The sequence below is a fragment of the Colius striatus genome, chromosome 2 (genome assembly GCF_028858725.1).
Source record: "Colius striatus isolate bColStr4 chromosome 2, bColStr4.1.hap1, whole genome shotgun sequence".
In the NCBI taxonomy this organism is placed as follows: Eukaryota; Metazoa; Chordata; class Aves; order Coliiformes; family Coliidae; genus Colius; species Colius striatus.
The window spans coordinates 109,661,227-109,676,597 of NC_084760.1; the positions used below are offsets into that span (position 1 = coordinate 109,661,227).

Genomic DNA, 15,371 nt, shown 5'->3' on the forward strand with positions numbered 1-15,371 from the left:
TAAGTCAATGAATACACAAAACCTCTGGGACACGGAAGAGACCCGTGTGAAGGTCAGGTTAAGCCCAGCTTCCTTTGTGCTACAAACACAATCCCTCCTAAAGACCTGCCAGCCCTTATGGCCAAGCCACTGGTGGCTTTGCTGTGACACACAACAACAGAGAAGGGCCCACAAAACCCTGTGGAAGGACCTTTTTGTTCATCTGTGATCAGCACAATCTAATCAGCCTTTAAATGAAAAATGTCTTTTCTGTTCCAAAACATGTTGCCATCTTGGGCAACGCTCCCAACTTGCTGCCTGCAGATACGATCTAGAGCCTCTGAGCCTCCAGAAGCATAAAAAGTCTCTGTAACACCTAATAGCAGGACAATTATCACAATAAGTTGGAATTATCACAGGGAATCTACCTTCATAAAGCTGTGACTTTTCAGGATTCAGAGCAGTCCCAGATGGAATACTCCCTGAGTTTTAATGTGCAAGTAGTAAGCTATACACATGTCACAGGGCACTTACTGCAGCATTACCCTTCATAGCCACTGCACAGCAAAGGTGAACTGCAAGTGGGGGCAAAAGCCTTTGTGATCTGGTTGCCAGACCCACAAACCATCCAGTCCTGACTGTTCTCAGTCTAAATGGTGATTAGAACCCTTTATCCTACAGAGGGTCACAACCACCTGACTGAGCTAATGCAGATGATTGTGGTAGCTGCACTTTCAGAAAACTGATGAGCTTATTCATCTTGCAGATTCAATTGCCTAGAAACTAGTTTCCTCCAGCTCTCAAACCCATTCCAGGTTGTAGTAGCGTGCAGGACATGCTCTGATCAACTAGTGCAGATCCAGACATTGACTGAAGAGTTAGCTCGTGGGATAAAGTCACTGAGGTGGCTGGTGTCTGGACCTACTGAACATTAGGAAAAGATAACATAAGCATACTTCTGTGCTTACTTTCTGGTTATTAACCAATATGCCAATCAAAAATCCTTTGGATTGGTGTTGGGAAACTATGAAGTAAGTAGGGCAAACCTTTTGTTTTGAAGCCCACATCTTTCATAGCAAACTGAAGGAACTTATTCCTTGGGATGTTCATGACCAGGCATCTTCTGTTCCTCTGAGGCTGAGCTTGCATGTTGCTCATTAGGTGCTAACTTCATTGCCCACTCTTGGCAGTGAAGACGTTGAGCAAGGTACATCCTCTTCAAACATTTACCAGGACAGGATTCCTACCCCAAAAGTTTTCTACTGACATGATGTTACTGAGGTCAGTGGGCCCAGACCAACCTTTACCATGACTGCAGATACAATTGCAGAAGATGAGAGGAGCAGTGTACTGAAGATGACACTCAACTGGGCTTTCAGGAGAGTGATGCAAGCCTGATCTGCAAGTTTAGTTGTGACATTGAGAAAGTCATCCAACTAAGCACTGTCTTGATTCCCAACACGATAATGAAGCTAGCATTGCATTTCCTTGCAGAGGGAAACGTCTGTTTGTGGGGTCTTCACACTGATAGAATAAGGACTGGAGGAGCTTGGTCTCTGTGTGGTCTCTCCTGTGTTGCCCTGGATCCTTCCCCTGCCCAGGCAGCCGGGTCCAAGCAGGGAGGCACAGCATGTACTGAACTCTCCTACAGAGATGCTGGATCCCATCCCAGCACTGCAGATCTGATTCCTGTCATCATGCAACCACATTTAATTTTTTGTCAGTGGTGTGCCAGACTTGCCTTGCCAAGCTGAGAAAGCTTAGGGAAATATCTGCAGAGATGCAGAGGGGGTGAGTCACGCAGAGCCTGGGGGCTGACGGCAGAGACCCTTATGTGGAAGACTGTGGTGAAAAGAGGTGGGAGGGTTTCTTGCTGGCCACAGGACTCAAGTGGGCAGGTGTAGATGAGTCAAGTGAAGGTTATTGCAAAACAAGATCTCTGAGGGTAAAATCAGTGGGGTTGCTGGTAACACTATAGAGTTTTATGGGTCATCACCAAGCTTTGATTTCCTTTCTGCACCCTCCTACTACTTCTTGACAGCCATGCTGCTCCTGCCCTTCACTTTTTCTCCTCATTCACTCCTACTCTCTTCTTCTCTTTTTCACTCTTTGTGTGCTTGTACAAGCTAAATGTACAGACAGCCTGCACGACATTTCACCTCATCACACCACAAGTCCCCACCTGTAACATGGGGTTAATAATGCTGCCTGTCCTCATATGGCGAGGAAAGGAGCAGTCAACAACTCAACACAGTGATGTGGCAGATTCATTCAGAGGTAGGCATAAGGCAATCAGAAGCCAGAGAGGCCTGGAGCAAACCCAAGAGATGAGTTTTTCCAGGGTGAGACTTGTCTCTTTATTAACTGCTAGCACATCAAGACTCTGATCCATGGGGGAATCTCTTTTTTTGTTTGTTTAATGATACAAGTGATAAGTTAAAGTACTTTGTATTCTTTTAGGGCAGTTTTATTGAGAGAGTTTTGTGAAAAGAGGCCCATTTATAAATACAGAAGCAACATACTCAGCTTCTTGTGCAGGTTGGTTCAAAACAGTTCATAGAAACTGTTCTGATGAGAAACTCAGGGCTTGGCTGACATTATTATAGAAGGTGTCTGCTTCCTTTGGAAATGTCATATTTTTTGTTGAACAAAAACACCACTAAAAATAACACTCAAAGTAAAAGACTTCTCAGTAGGAAAAATACGTCACCCTTGTTGGTAGAGACCTTAAAACTTTCATTCTACCTGTTTTCTAACTTTCACCTGAGCTCTAGAAACTTGTCTGTGTAAATCTCCTTTATGCTTTTGATAAATTACAGTCTCATGACAGCTGCAACTCAAATTTATTCAGTGAACACCAAAAACGAGGTTTTCACACCAGGAAAGCTAAGCATGTTTTGAAACAATATCACCCTGCCACTGGTGGCTGTCACCACTCACATATTTGTGGCTCCAAGAGCAGTCACCAGGAGCTATGATCAGACAAATTTGGCAGGGTGAATCAGCAACTGAGGTGTATCTACATACCCAGGTCAGCCTGCAGCAGGATGGCTTGAAAGCCCACACTGCTGGCATGACAAGAGGTGTCCAGGCTGCAGTGGACCATCAAAATGTTTATCTAGCTTTAAAGTGACTGGAGGGACTTCAGGTGTTACTGCTCCTGCTCTCACTTGACACCATTCCCTGTCTGAGATCTTAGACAGCAGCAAAGGCTGGGAGGTGGGATGTCAGAGCTCTATTACCAAATCTGCTGCTTCTGCATTACGGTGCTGAGTGATGGGGTTTGAAGTCAGCTGGAGATTTGCCACTGGAGGAAACCTGTGAGCACTGGCTTGCTCCATTTACTTGTAGAGCACTGAGAACAGGACGTTTGTCAGGTGGCCAGAAACAAGCAGTGTCCAGCTGCCTGGCAGCAGCTGCCACCCTCCCAGATGCTGAACCTCACAGTTATTCCACACAGAGAAGAGTCTGTACTTCCATCAACACAGCTTGTTTAGCACAGTAAACCTTCCATTACGTGTCTAAACCTCAGTTGTAACCATCTCTAAACAGAAAATGGTTTCCTTTTATTTCTAAATCAAATTCCCAGGAAGGCAGAAAAGGTTTTCCTGACCTTTCTGCATATACACAGCTATTCCCATCTGTACACCACAGGGAATGTGCAGGGGCAAGTGCAATGTTGCTACTGGACACATCTAGGACTTAGCTGCACAGCACTGTAGACAACCTGGATAAACTTTATCCAGAAACAGATGGCATTCTGTGGTGCTCACAGAATGCTCTTAGAATACAGGATTCTGTATTGGGTTTTAATGGTTGTGCCTCAGCTTGTATAAACCTTAAAGGGATGGGGTCTTCAGTGCCATGTCCCTGTTAAAAGGCTGGTCTGAGAAGAGATAGCTTCAAACCGAGAGATGTGCTGACGAAAATCAGGAGCGTCATATTGCAGGTCTCGGTGAAGGCTAATGAACACCCATGACAGCTTACATCCTGTCTGCTGCTGGAAAGGAAACGTGCTGTAGGCGTCCCGAGGCTGACATTCATAGCTGGTGTTCCCCTGTGGGGTCAGCAGAGCGCTGGCACGCAGGCTGCTGGCACCGCGAGCCCAGGGGGGCTGGCAGGCAGACACACGGACAGGATGAGAGCTGGCGGGAGCAGCGTTGCTCTGGTGGGGGTCACAGGCTGGCTGGGGGAGGGATGCTAATGCTCCCCCTGATTACCCACTATTCCTCCCACCTTAGCATGTTTCTGCGTGGTGTTTGTGGCTGCGCTTGGAAATCTTGGAAAGGCACATACAGCTCATTAACACCCAAGAGGACTCGTGCTCCCGAGCATCACAGGAGTGCTGGTAGCCCTAGCCATGGCTGGTGATGCCTCCAAGGCCTCCAGCCAGGGCCTCTCCGTGCTCAGCAGCATGAGGTGGTGCATGGAGGTCTCCTGCCAGCAGAGAACCAGCTCTAGGCTTTCCAGGGCACCACCTCTGCTAGCAAATGGGGTGTTCATAGGGACGTTCTCCATCACTGGCACAGGATGGCCCTGCTCAGAAAATGTTCAAGTGTTCCCAGCATGGCTCTGCCCAGACCAGCCAGCCCTTGCCAGCTGCCCCTTGGCACCATCCAGAAGCCATCAGGAGGTGGCTATTCCCAGTGGGTGGCTTGAACAAAGTCTCCCTGCTTGGTAGGATGACAGCCTTGAACAGCAAAGACACAGACTGCCCCATTGCAGGTTGGCCCAGAGCCAGGCCTGTGCAACATAACAGCAATTCTCTGGCCTGTATTTGGCATCTCCCTAGTCACCAGGTGAAGACACTGTGAGGGACCAGCCTCTGTGTTGAGCTCAGGGTACAGGCAGAATCCAATCATGCTGGCAGTGCAGCCCATGTCTCTCAAGCTCCCTTCCTCACTCAGCAAATCCACTTTCTCCCCATTCATTTCATTGGTCAGATTTGAGTGTAAGATTCCCCAATGCTATAAGTGCATTTGGAACACTTTGTCCACAGCAGCATCACTGTCTACCTGCTGTAATTGGGGCTGCACAGGGCAGCCCTTGAGCAGGTTTCACAGGATGCTCCTCATGCAGCCCTGGCACGTGACTGCTTTCAGAGAACACAGGACAACTCTGGCTTCCTCACGGAAGACTTTCACCTTGGCCACCCACAACTCTCCCTTCCAGAGGTGGAAGGTTTCTTACCAAGCACAAAGGCAAAAGTATTTCCTGTCAGAAGACACACCACAGGACCTTTGCATGTTTCCTCTGTGTGCAGCACACTGGCAGGCACTGCTTTCTGTGACAGTCATGCACCCTGCCCTGTTTTGCTGCCTCTCCTGGCAGCAGCTCCCCGAAGGAAAACATCTGTGGGAAATACTGGACATTGGGCAGAAGACCTGTGGGAAAGAAACCAGGCAGAAGGAGCAAGGGCAAGTGAGAAAATGTCTCCCCTCCTTAGCCTGCCAGGAGGGGACTTAAGCCTTGGGCTTGCAATGGGATGTCACTGTGACGAGGACCACAGGGAGACTGCTACAATCAGCACAGAAACTATCTGTCCAGCCCAGGGAGGAACAGTTCAAAAGTACAAATTGCACCTAGAGAAGAGCATCAGCAAAAAGTAGGGGGAAAGCACACATCTCTGTCCTGGTGCTCCCCGAGGAGTTCGCTGAGGTGCTACAGCTCAGGCAGAGAAGTGAAGCTTCCAGGTGGGGAAATAATCTAAGGCAAAGGTGAGGTGCATGATTGGTCCTTTTCACCAATTTGGGGGTGCTTGTACCCCAACTCCTGGCTACACAGTCCCATGTGCACACAGCAGCCATGTGCCAGCCTCTCTGCCCTGGGCAGCAGCAGCAGCCACTCAGTAGGTCCAGACTCACACCCAACCACCCACTTTCATCTATCTGTTTCTTGAGCTCTGAGGTGATGGGTCAAATATTCACAATCTCTTTTTCTAAAGCACCTTGAACAATTTTTGTAGTTAGCATTTAGTGGTGGCAGCCCATAGGCTTTTTGGAGAGTCTCTCCAAAATCCCCTTCCCTGCACTCATCTAGCACTGGCTCACACAGCCCTGCTTTAGCCACGTGTCTCTGCATCCTTCATAACCCTCCCAGGGAGCCTCTTTTCTGACTCTCACCCCTTGCACACAGTTGTGCCTGGGGAAGACCCTGGCAGTGGTAGAGATGCAGGGCCCTCCCTAATCCCAGGTGAGGCCCAGAGCCAATTGTAGAGCAAATCTGTGCACCTGCTGGCAGTGGTCCTGGAGGTGAGCTCCTGTGACCTGCAGCAATGGGAGGACATTGCTAATCTGTATAGACTCACTTCAGTGCCCAGAGCTGACTGAGGCTGGACTCCAAGCTGAAGCCAGAGCAAAGCAAGACTAAATGTTTCAGGCTTAGGAAAGTCTGGCATTTTCTTTTTCCACCTTAGTTCCAGTCCTGCTTGTTGTGCTGCTGACTTTTGGCATGCTCACAGGAAACTCTCTTAGTCTTTCTCCCAAGTATCCTCCCAGGGAGGAATACTGAGATTTATGGGTGAAAGAAAAGGAGCAAAGAGCTTGGGACTGCTAATTCCTCTGTATTTAGCATGTACCTACGCAGCCTACTTGTGCCAGTGATGACAGGCATGGCTGTGGGGCCATCCCAATGCTATAATAAGCCCCAGGGCTGAGCTGAGCCAGGTAATGCTCATCTTCCCCTTGTGCAGATGTGCCTGAATCAGTGCCTGTTCCCTAATAGAGAGCCTTTGGTGCTCACTGAAGCTCAGAGAGCTTGCTATGTCTCATCTCAGCTTCCAGAGTTGTTTGGAGGTCAGATTCAAACTGTGCCAAGGTGTCAGCCAGTACAGGCTATTTCAGCCACCAGTATGAATGAAGCCAGAAGGTTGCTGCCTACTCCTCACTGGTGGTCTCACATTTGGCAGGATTTAAGTGCAGTCATGCAGTTATTCAGTGCCTCCACTGCCAGGCAAACTCTTGCTAGCCAGGCCCAGGAGTACTTAACACCTAGATTCAGCCAAGCACAGGTGCCTGCAGCCTTGCTTGGCTGTGAAGGACCCAGAAGGGCTCTGTGCTTAAAACCAAAGTCGAAATGGGTAAACATGGTCAGACAGCTCTTATTGCATGACACCTACTACTCCTACTCTTCCTCTCATGCACACATCACCTCCCACATACAGCAGCTTTTACTTCATTCTTCACAAAACTGTTGAAGAATAAAATGTCAACCAAAGCAGCAAAACCTTTGCAATTCTGCAGCAGCCCTGAGCTCCCTGGAACCACACAGTTGGCACAGCAAGTGGGCTGAGGAGGAAGCAGTGCAGGAGTGTGCTCCTGTCGTTGCACAAGGGGAGGGCGTTACTGGAGCGTTGCTCATGTTTCTCATTCCACACGTGACCCCACCACCTGCTCTGCAGAGGAAAAGACATGTAGTGAGTCGTGATGGAGCTGCAGTTGGCTGATGTAGGAGAACATCTCAAAGGTGTGCTTCACAGTGATCTCTCTGACTCTGCTCTCTTTGAGGTCCTTGAAAATTCAAGTGCTACCTGCAATGGGAACCAGGTGCAAATGAGGCAGAAAATCCATCTGTGCTTCTTAACCCTCCATGAGAGAGGGTGAACTGGAAGGCAGAGGATCCTGAGTCACTTTCAGCCTGATTCACTGAAGGACCTGCAGCCATGGATGAACCTGAAGTTTGCCAGAAACAAATGTCCTTACTGTCCTTTCAGGGCCAGTGAAAGTGTCTATAGGCCACTCAAGTCAATGGGGGACCCTGGTTTACTGCAAATAGGCCTGTGTGTTTTGGTCTTGTATGGAAACACAACTCAGCTGCTAAACCTGTTACATCCTCAAACACCAACCTTGTCTTCTGTCTTGTCCTGAGCAGTGGTCACATCCCACTGTCTCCTGCCAGGAAGATAAGTGGCAGGCTTTTGGCCTCTCACTACGTCTTTTCAGACTCTGGCATTGAAGGAACTGAGGCAGGGCATACTCATAGTGGTTCCACTGCTCCACAGATATTGGTGCATTACTGAGAACAGACCTGGGAATGGAAATTAGCCCCATGAAGCTGCAGCCTGAGCCAATGCTGCTGGTTTTGCATATGAAAGAAATGTCAGCCTCTGAGATTTCAAATACCCAGTGAGTAGCAAGGGACCTGAGGAGTTCCCACCAGAGGATAAGGTATCTCCTTGGTGCCTCATGCAACACTCATCTATCAGTGGATGGACTGTTTCATTTCAAGTCAGCTGTAGCCATAAAGCAAAATGTCATTTGCTTTAATGTCAAAAAGAAGTCCCACTGAGTTGTCTCCTTCTGGGTAGGAGGAGGGATTTTAGTCAAGCTCATTGCATCTATTTCTTATATAATACTTATAACAATATAATCCAGAAAAATAATAAATACTCTCAGCTGTTGTTTTTCTAAGCCTCTTCTACTCAGCCTACAAAACTCATCCAGGAGGGCACCTTATCCCTGTCCTCACTGTGTATCAACTGTGTTCAAGTCCCTTAATTCTTAGAAATGCTCTTGATCAAAATAACTTGTCTCCTCCCAGCATCTATGGACAGACCTGCCCATCAGTGTCTGCATGGCCCATGGCACTTGGCCTCAGCTTTGCTAGGAGATGGCACATCACTTTTACTCTCTGTGTGTCAGCTGTCTGTATCACACTTTAATTCAGGTAGATGACAGAAGCTGGGACAGACAACTCATTTTAAAGACTCTTTCAGCAGTTTCTTAGCAAGACAACCACTTGTGAGTAGGCTTTCATATACTCAAAGTTTAATGTGATCTTTGAGTATCTCAAAAACAATTAGCAGAAGGAAATGAATTTTACCTTAGAAAAATGTTTGAAACACTGGAACTGAAAGACTGCCAACATACTCGTGTCTGTACTTTTGAAGCATTTGGAAATGTGATGAAACTGCAGAAAGAGCCTATGAAAACTGCTGCAGGATTTGAGAAAGCTTTCCAGAGTGAATCAGAAGGATACCAGCCCAGATAGACTATTACAAGGAAGATTAGGAGATGTCTCAGAGTATGTGTGTGGATTCATTCATGTAGCAGAAACAGCTGCTACACGGGCCTCTTGAAAGTAGGAGAAACAGGCATTGGAAGAAGTGCACAAACTGGGAAAAATAAAATGAGGAACTAACCACACTGTTAAGAAGCCATTGTGAAAGTCTGAACCACAGTGAAAAAAATATCAAGGCAAACGGTGGTCTCTCTGCTGAGATCTCCAGGTCAAAAGGAAGAGCCTTTTGGGGGAGTATATGTGTTAACTAAAAGCAGTATTTTGGTCAGATATACATTGCTGGCTGGGCTTGCTCCAAGACTAACCAGCCAAAATTCCAGTGTGGACATGCAGCCTGACTATAGATGGTTTTGCAGATTCTTTCCTGTCAACCACATTGCTGTATTTGTAGGTGTTCATATTACCTGTTTTCTTAAGGAAAAAGGGAAAACATCTCTTTTCTGCTTGATATTCTCTCATCCTGCAGTCCTCACCTGAGCACAGTTTCCATCAGCCTTATCAAAGTGTTGTTCATACACTCCTGCAAGGCCAAGGCTGGGTCTCACTCTTGGTTAGACCATGACTGATATGCCACTTCCACTGCTTCATTGCAAAAATAAGGGCCCAGTTGCAAGACAGGAAAAGAATAAGCATCTAAAAGGGACAAACACATCCAGAGATATCTAAAGAGACAACTCTTTGCTTTCTTAGGCAAACAGCAATATTTAACTCCAGCCAGCCACACCATGCTCTTATCTGCAGTTGTAAGGCTGACCTCTCCAGTGGCTTCGGATCGCAGCCTCCCAGAAACCCAAGGATGAGCATCCATCTCTCTTTGCCTGACCTGATTCTATGGAAGAAAATATGTACACAAATATCAAGCCAAATGAATTTTCTTACTTCTTCTTATTTTTTCACCTAATAGCTCTAAAAATAATCCCTGAAACTCCCCCCCACCTGAAGTGTTTTTGAAAAATACAAAAAAAAACCCAAGAAACTCTCCAGCCAGTTATAAACAGATGATGGGAAAATCCTCCACTTGACTAACTGTAGGACTGCGGCCAGGCTTCGTCTTGGGGGATTTCTCAAAGTTCAACTTCTGCACGAGTGAGCTAAGAGCCAAACCGAAAGCGAAAATCAGGCTCTGCTTGGAGCTTGCCGAGCCAACCACAGATGAGCTGGGTTAATCCGCGCCTCCACTTCTACTTGACCTACACCAAACAAAATAAAGAGGGCTTTTTGGTGCTGGCTTGAAGAAGGAATGTGAAGGGAGCTTGATTTCTTAAGAACAGCTGCTGAAAATCTTATTTTTAGCAAGCTGATGGGGACTTTCTTGCTGAAGTGGAAGAAGTGAAGCAGCTGACTCACATTTCAGATAATTAGTTTTCAACCGAGGAAACCTTACTTTTTTCAGTGAAAGTATTTTATATTCACTTCAACTTGATGCAGAAGCCATTTCCCAAATGGTTTCAGTCTTCCCTTTGTTTTGCAAAGAGACAAATCTAACCTTTTTTTTCCTCATCAAGTTGACCACACCAACCCTGATGAGAATTCCCACGGAGCGGGCTGTGGGGAGCAGCACAGGCCACTGGCCACAGCTGCCCCATCAGCACCCTGCTCAGTAACCTGGATCCTGCAAATGAGCACACCACTCCCCACCCCTTACAGGGAAACCCACCCATATCCCAACTTTGGGGAGCCTACTCATTGCAGTCGTCTCCAGGGTATTATGCTTAGGTTATAAAAATATTTCCCAGGAAAGAGGTAGCAGGTTTTCCATTTGGAAGGGATTACCAGATCCCTTCAAACCAGTAAACTTGTCCTTGCATGGACCTCAGGTACCTTCTGTGTCCAGGCTCCAATCTACACAGGCAGAAACCTTGCCCCTGTTTCACCTCTGTGGTACCCTGATTTGCTTGTGCCCCAGGCATTGCACTATAATAACCAAGGTTAATAACAATCATGCTAATGTCTAGATCAACAACATCAGAGTCAATCACGCATGTCCACCCTCGGACTCTAAACTCAGGCTGTCTAAATATAACATACTGACACAGTAACCTTATCAAAATAGTCAACTATTTATCTAGCACTTAAGCATTCATCACTGGTTTTCAAGTCAGACATCTGATGTTTCCTGATTTATACATGAAAGGCACATGCTTTCACTTCAGGAGAGCGACATGCACAAAGCCCATGCTTGCCTTGAGGAACTCATTGATAGCTACTGCTCTTCCAAACTAGCCTTCAGCCACAGGCAGCTCTCCTCCTCCTTCACCTCCACTTTTCTAGTTGGACTACTCCATTCAGACCCTGGGAATACAGTCTCTGATTCAGATGCTAATGAGCAGATCTTTCAAAACAAATGGAGTTCAGAGAGCCAGCAGTTCTGTTTAAAAGAAACTTTGACATGTAATCATTCTGGAGGCTACTAAAGGCAGAAAGGGAATTTCCCTGGGCAGGCTTGGTATGAGGGGAGCTCTAAGCACAGCTACAGGGAAGTCCAAGGCATAGAAAAAGTTAGGTCCAACCTTTAAATATATTTACTCTGCTTTACAGATCCTAGATGTTCTTCTAGACTCTTTGCTGGGTAAAGTGCTCATTTCAGGATCCTAGTTCTTCACAGCTGGGGGAAAATGAAGAAGGCTAGGCAGATTGAGGGCAGTGGTGGTTTTCAAGTCTTTTATCCTCACAAATAGACATCAGGAGGTGAGTACACTGTGTAGGTCACGATTCAGAAAATGCCACTCTAAACAGGTGCCAGATGGATGTGTTGTAATCTAGTACATAAATATTGCTGGCTAGCGACTTGTAGCAAAGCCAAGTGGACCAGGACAGCTCTTTTGTAGCAACAGAAGGAATGGTTTTCCAAACTCTGGCAAACATAGACTCAGTTAGGAAGTGTGATGTTCCCTAGTATCTGGTGTTTGAGTTTCGGTTGGGTTTTGGGGTTGTTTTTTTCTCCTGCATCTGTTTTGCATGCCTCTAAACTCTGTGTTTCATACATGTAGTAAAAATGCATCCTTCTCCTGCATCCCATCCAGGTAATTGTGCCACGTGTTTGGAAGTGCACCAGAAACCCTAATTGCAATTTTCCTGGAGGCACTGGAGGAAGAGACTTTGATTGTGCTTCAGGGCCTAAAGGACTTTGTTTTTAGAAAGACCCTCTTCTCAGATAAAATTATCTGCCTAAAGTCTAAATCCTTGGGGGAAGAAAAACCCCAGCTTTTCTGAAAGTCTCTGCCACAGTCTTAAACCTCAAACACCTCTGGTCACCTTTTCACACGGGCAAAACATTCAGCCCACGTACAGGTCAGCCAGCCCACCGCACTTTGTTGACTTTTTGCTTTCCTCCTACATTCAAACAAGTCTGTGCTCTTCATATAGCCCATACTTCTTAAATTACTCAGGGGGGAACTTAATTTATCAGTCTGAATGTCTGGGGAATAACGAGGCTACACCTCCCAATTGAGCCTCAGTTGCAATATTTGCCTTACAAACAGATGGACAAAGTGCATCTTGTGTTTCCCATCAACGCTCTTCATTTCTGCTGAGAAGTGACTTGTCAGAGAGAGATGACTAGAAAAGAACAGAAACGGTTAAATATATTCCTATCTAACCTCTTCTCACAGGCACTTCAGATGTAGTTTTTCATTTCCATTGTTTGGGGTAATTAAAAAAGTTTCAGTTATTGTATTAGATACACTTCCCATCAGAAATTCCCCTTGATAATACTTACAGGAAGAATTGCAGTGTCACTTTTGTGATATTATGATACAGGTTTGGATGTTTTTGTTCAGCTGAGGAGTAAAAGCAACAATCTTTTTCTGGTTCTTTGGGGTGTGTTTCTGTTTGGGTTTTGGTTTGGGTTTTTTTTTCTTTCTACCCAGTAGAGCTCTCTTGACTTTATTTTTCTTGGCTGCCTCTTGGGTGACAGAGGAAGGTGAATGGGAACTCAGCTGGCACTTAAAGGAGAAGAAAGGCTGGAAATGCTTTCATCCACCTTCTTTAGTAGACAGCATTAAAAATATAATTTTAAAGAGGTTTCCAGGAAGAAAAAGAGTAATTAAACACAGAATTCTCAGTATAAGCCCATGCAAGATTTTTTGTCTTGCTAGTGTTCTGTTAAAAGGCTAAAGCAATAGTAGAACACACCAATTCAGTTTGTTAGCCATCCTTTGTTACAGAGAACAATCAAGATAAGAGTCTCTCTGGATATGACTGAGACAACTGAGTGATGGGAAAAGCATAGCCTCTGTCAAAGGGAAAGGCTCTTCTCTGTTAAAGGACAGGAAGCTCAGAGTCCAACTGGCAAGACTTAATGCAAAAGGGCAGCATATGTGTCACAGCTTGCATGGATCAGACAAGCATTTGTTAATTGGTTCTATTTTGAATGGTGGAAGATGCCCCAGAAGAATGCTTCTGATCCTTACCAGCAATCTTGCCTTTGAACGCTGTGCTCTTCTGCTCATGGGGACAGAAGCTGATGTACTCATAAAACTGATATAATTACCAGTGTATTATCATGTTTGCTTTTTTTAGGCGAACAGTTTCTAATGAAATAAGAACCTAAACCATCCTTCTCCTATACTGTTCTGTCAGGAATAAACAAAATTAATAAACTAGGAGCACAGAAGGAAACGTTTCTTACAAAGGCATGAGAATTGCAACTATACCTGAAGCAAGTAGCATAATTTGCCATTACAGATAGAAACCTGGATTAGGTGGCTCATGAGTTTGTTCTGACTTGCTAATTCCTACCTTCCTGTGTTTTATGTACAGTTTTCCCCCAATGAGATGGCTCAAGCTGAAAATTAAGCTATGTTCAAGGCTCCCATGAGCTGCTGTGTATTTGGATACAGAGGCTAGCTGTGGTCACCTGTAGGGGTTTCCCACTACCACATGTCTTCACAGATCTTGGTTTCAATTGCAACTACAAGCAGAAGTTCCAGAATAGAACAAGAAAGGATGTTGCCCACATTGTTTCTAAAATTGGGAAGTAGAAGAGAGCTGCTAAGACCTCCAGAGCTGATACGAATGTTAGCCTCATTCACAAGGTATGCCATTCTTGCTGAGTGCTTCTAGTACCCAGGCTTTTGGGCTTCCCCATCCTTGTGTATATTTTAAATATAATGTCAGGGGACTATGCTTGGCTGTTCAGAGAACCACAAACCCTCAGAACCAGCACACACCACAGAAGCCTTCAGGTTGTTTGAACATGTTGCTTGGGGATTTACCCTGTAGATACTGAAACACAATCAGCATGGAGAAAGGGCAGTCCCCTTAAATGGGCACTATGTGTCTCAGAACTCTTATGGATGTGAATTATAAATGCAGCCTGCCAATCTGTCTAGGATGCATGGAAAAGTTGTTTTCCAAGTGAAAATGACAGAATGACATGGGTAAATGCTGCCTGTCTGTGTTTATGGACGTCTGTGTGTGTAACTATGCATTTAGTGTGATGGATCCTGTTGACTTTAAATCCCCAAATGCAAAATGTGAAAAAATAGCTTAAAGTCACCTAAATGAGGTATTGACAACAACTTCTCAGGGATGCAACAGAAGAGATTTTGCCACAGTTTGGGCTGGCAGAATGCTAGTTGATGAAGCATGAGTGTGCCAGCTGTAGGCTTTTCTCTGTGTTACTGCATAATCTAAACCCTTACCTCTGGCTTTTTCAAATACATTGTGGTTTGTAATCACTAAGTAGTCAATCAGCTGCTGTGAGGACAACACAAGCAATGATCAGCTCAGCACTGGGGGGAAGACCCAGTGGGGCAATGCCAACCAACATATCCCAGCAGATAAAGAATTCTGGTCATGGGAATGAGCAATTCAGCACATTTCTCAAACAGCAAAAGGCACATGGTCACTTGTAAAAAAATAGCACATGCCAAGTGAAGTCACTGACTGACAACAAAACAAAGAGCTCATTTAAAAGAAACTAAGCATATCTGAGTTGTAGAAAACTTTCACACTTGCACAACAAGCCACTAGCCAAATGAGGCAAGACATTGCCGAGCTTCCATGGATCACGAGGTGCTGTCGGTCACATGAAGCAGCTTTGCAGAGAAAATCTCTCTGATGTTCCTTCTAGGTAGTTCCTCAGGACATTAGCTGCTGTAGTCATTGCAGAAGGTTATCTATCTGCCTCATTTTGTAGCATTATGTATTCTTAAACGCTTGTTCTCAGGAGTCCTTAGCAGGGTTAAAGAAACATGGACAAAGGCCTCCTGTTTCTGTGAGGTGAGAGTGGGAAAACTTTTACCTTTCCATACTTCAGTGTAGATTGTTGCAAGTCTAAAAATGATTATACCTGATCAGATTAAAGGGGCTGGCTTTTCTTTGCTTGCTCACGTAGCTCAGCACACCTTGCTTCTAGTTTATCAGCCTCC

General features: G+C 45.6%; 1 protein-coding gene across 1 annotated transcript in view; it reads left to right on the forward strand.

The window, feature by feature from the left end:
• The window catches only part of TAGAP (T cell activation RhoGTPase activating protein), a 43,989-nt gene that overhangs the window by 2,141 nt on the left and 26,477 nt on the right, over positions 1 to 15,371 (forward strand). The window lies entirely within an intron of this gene.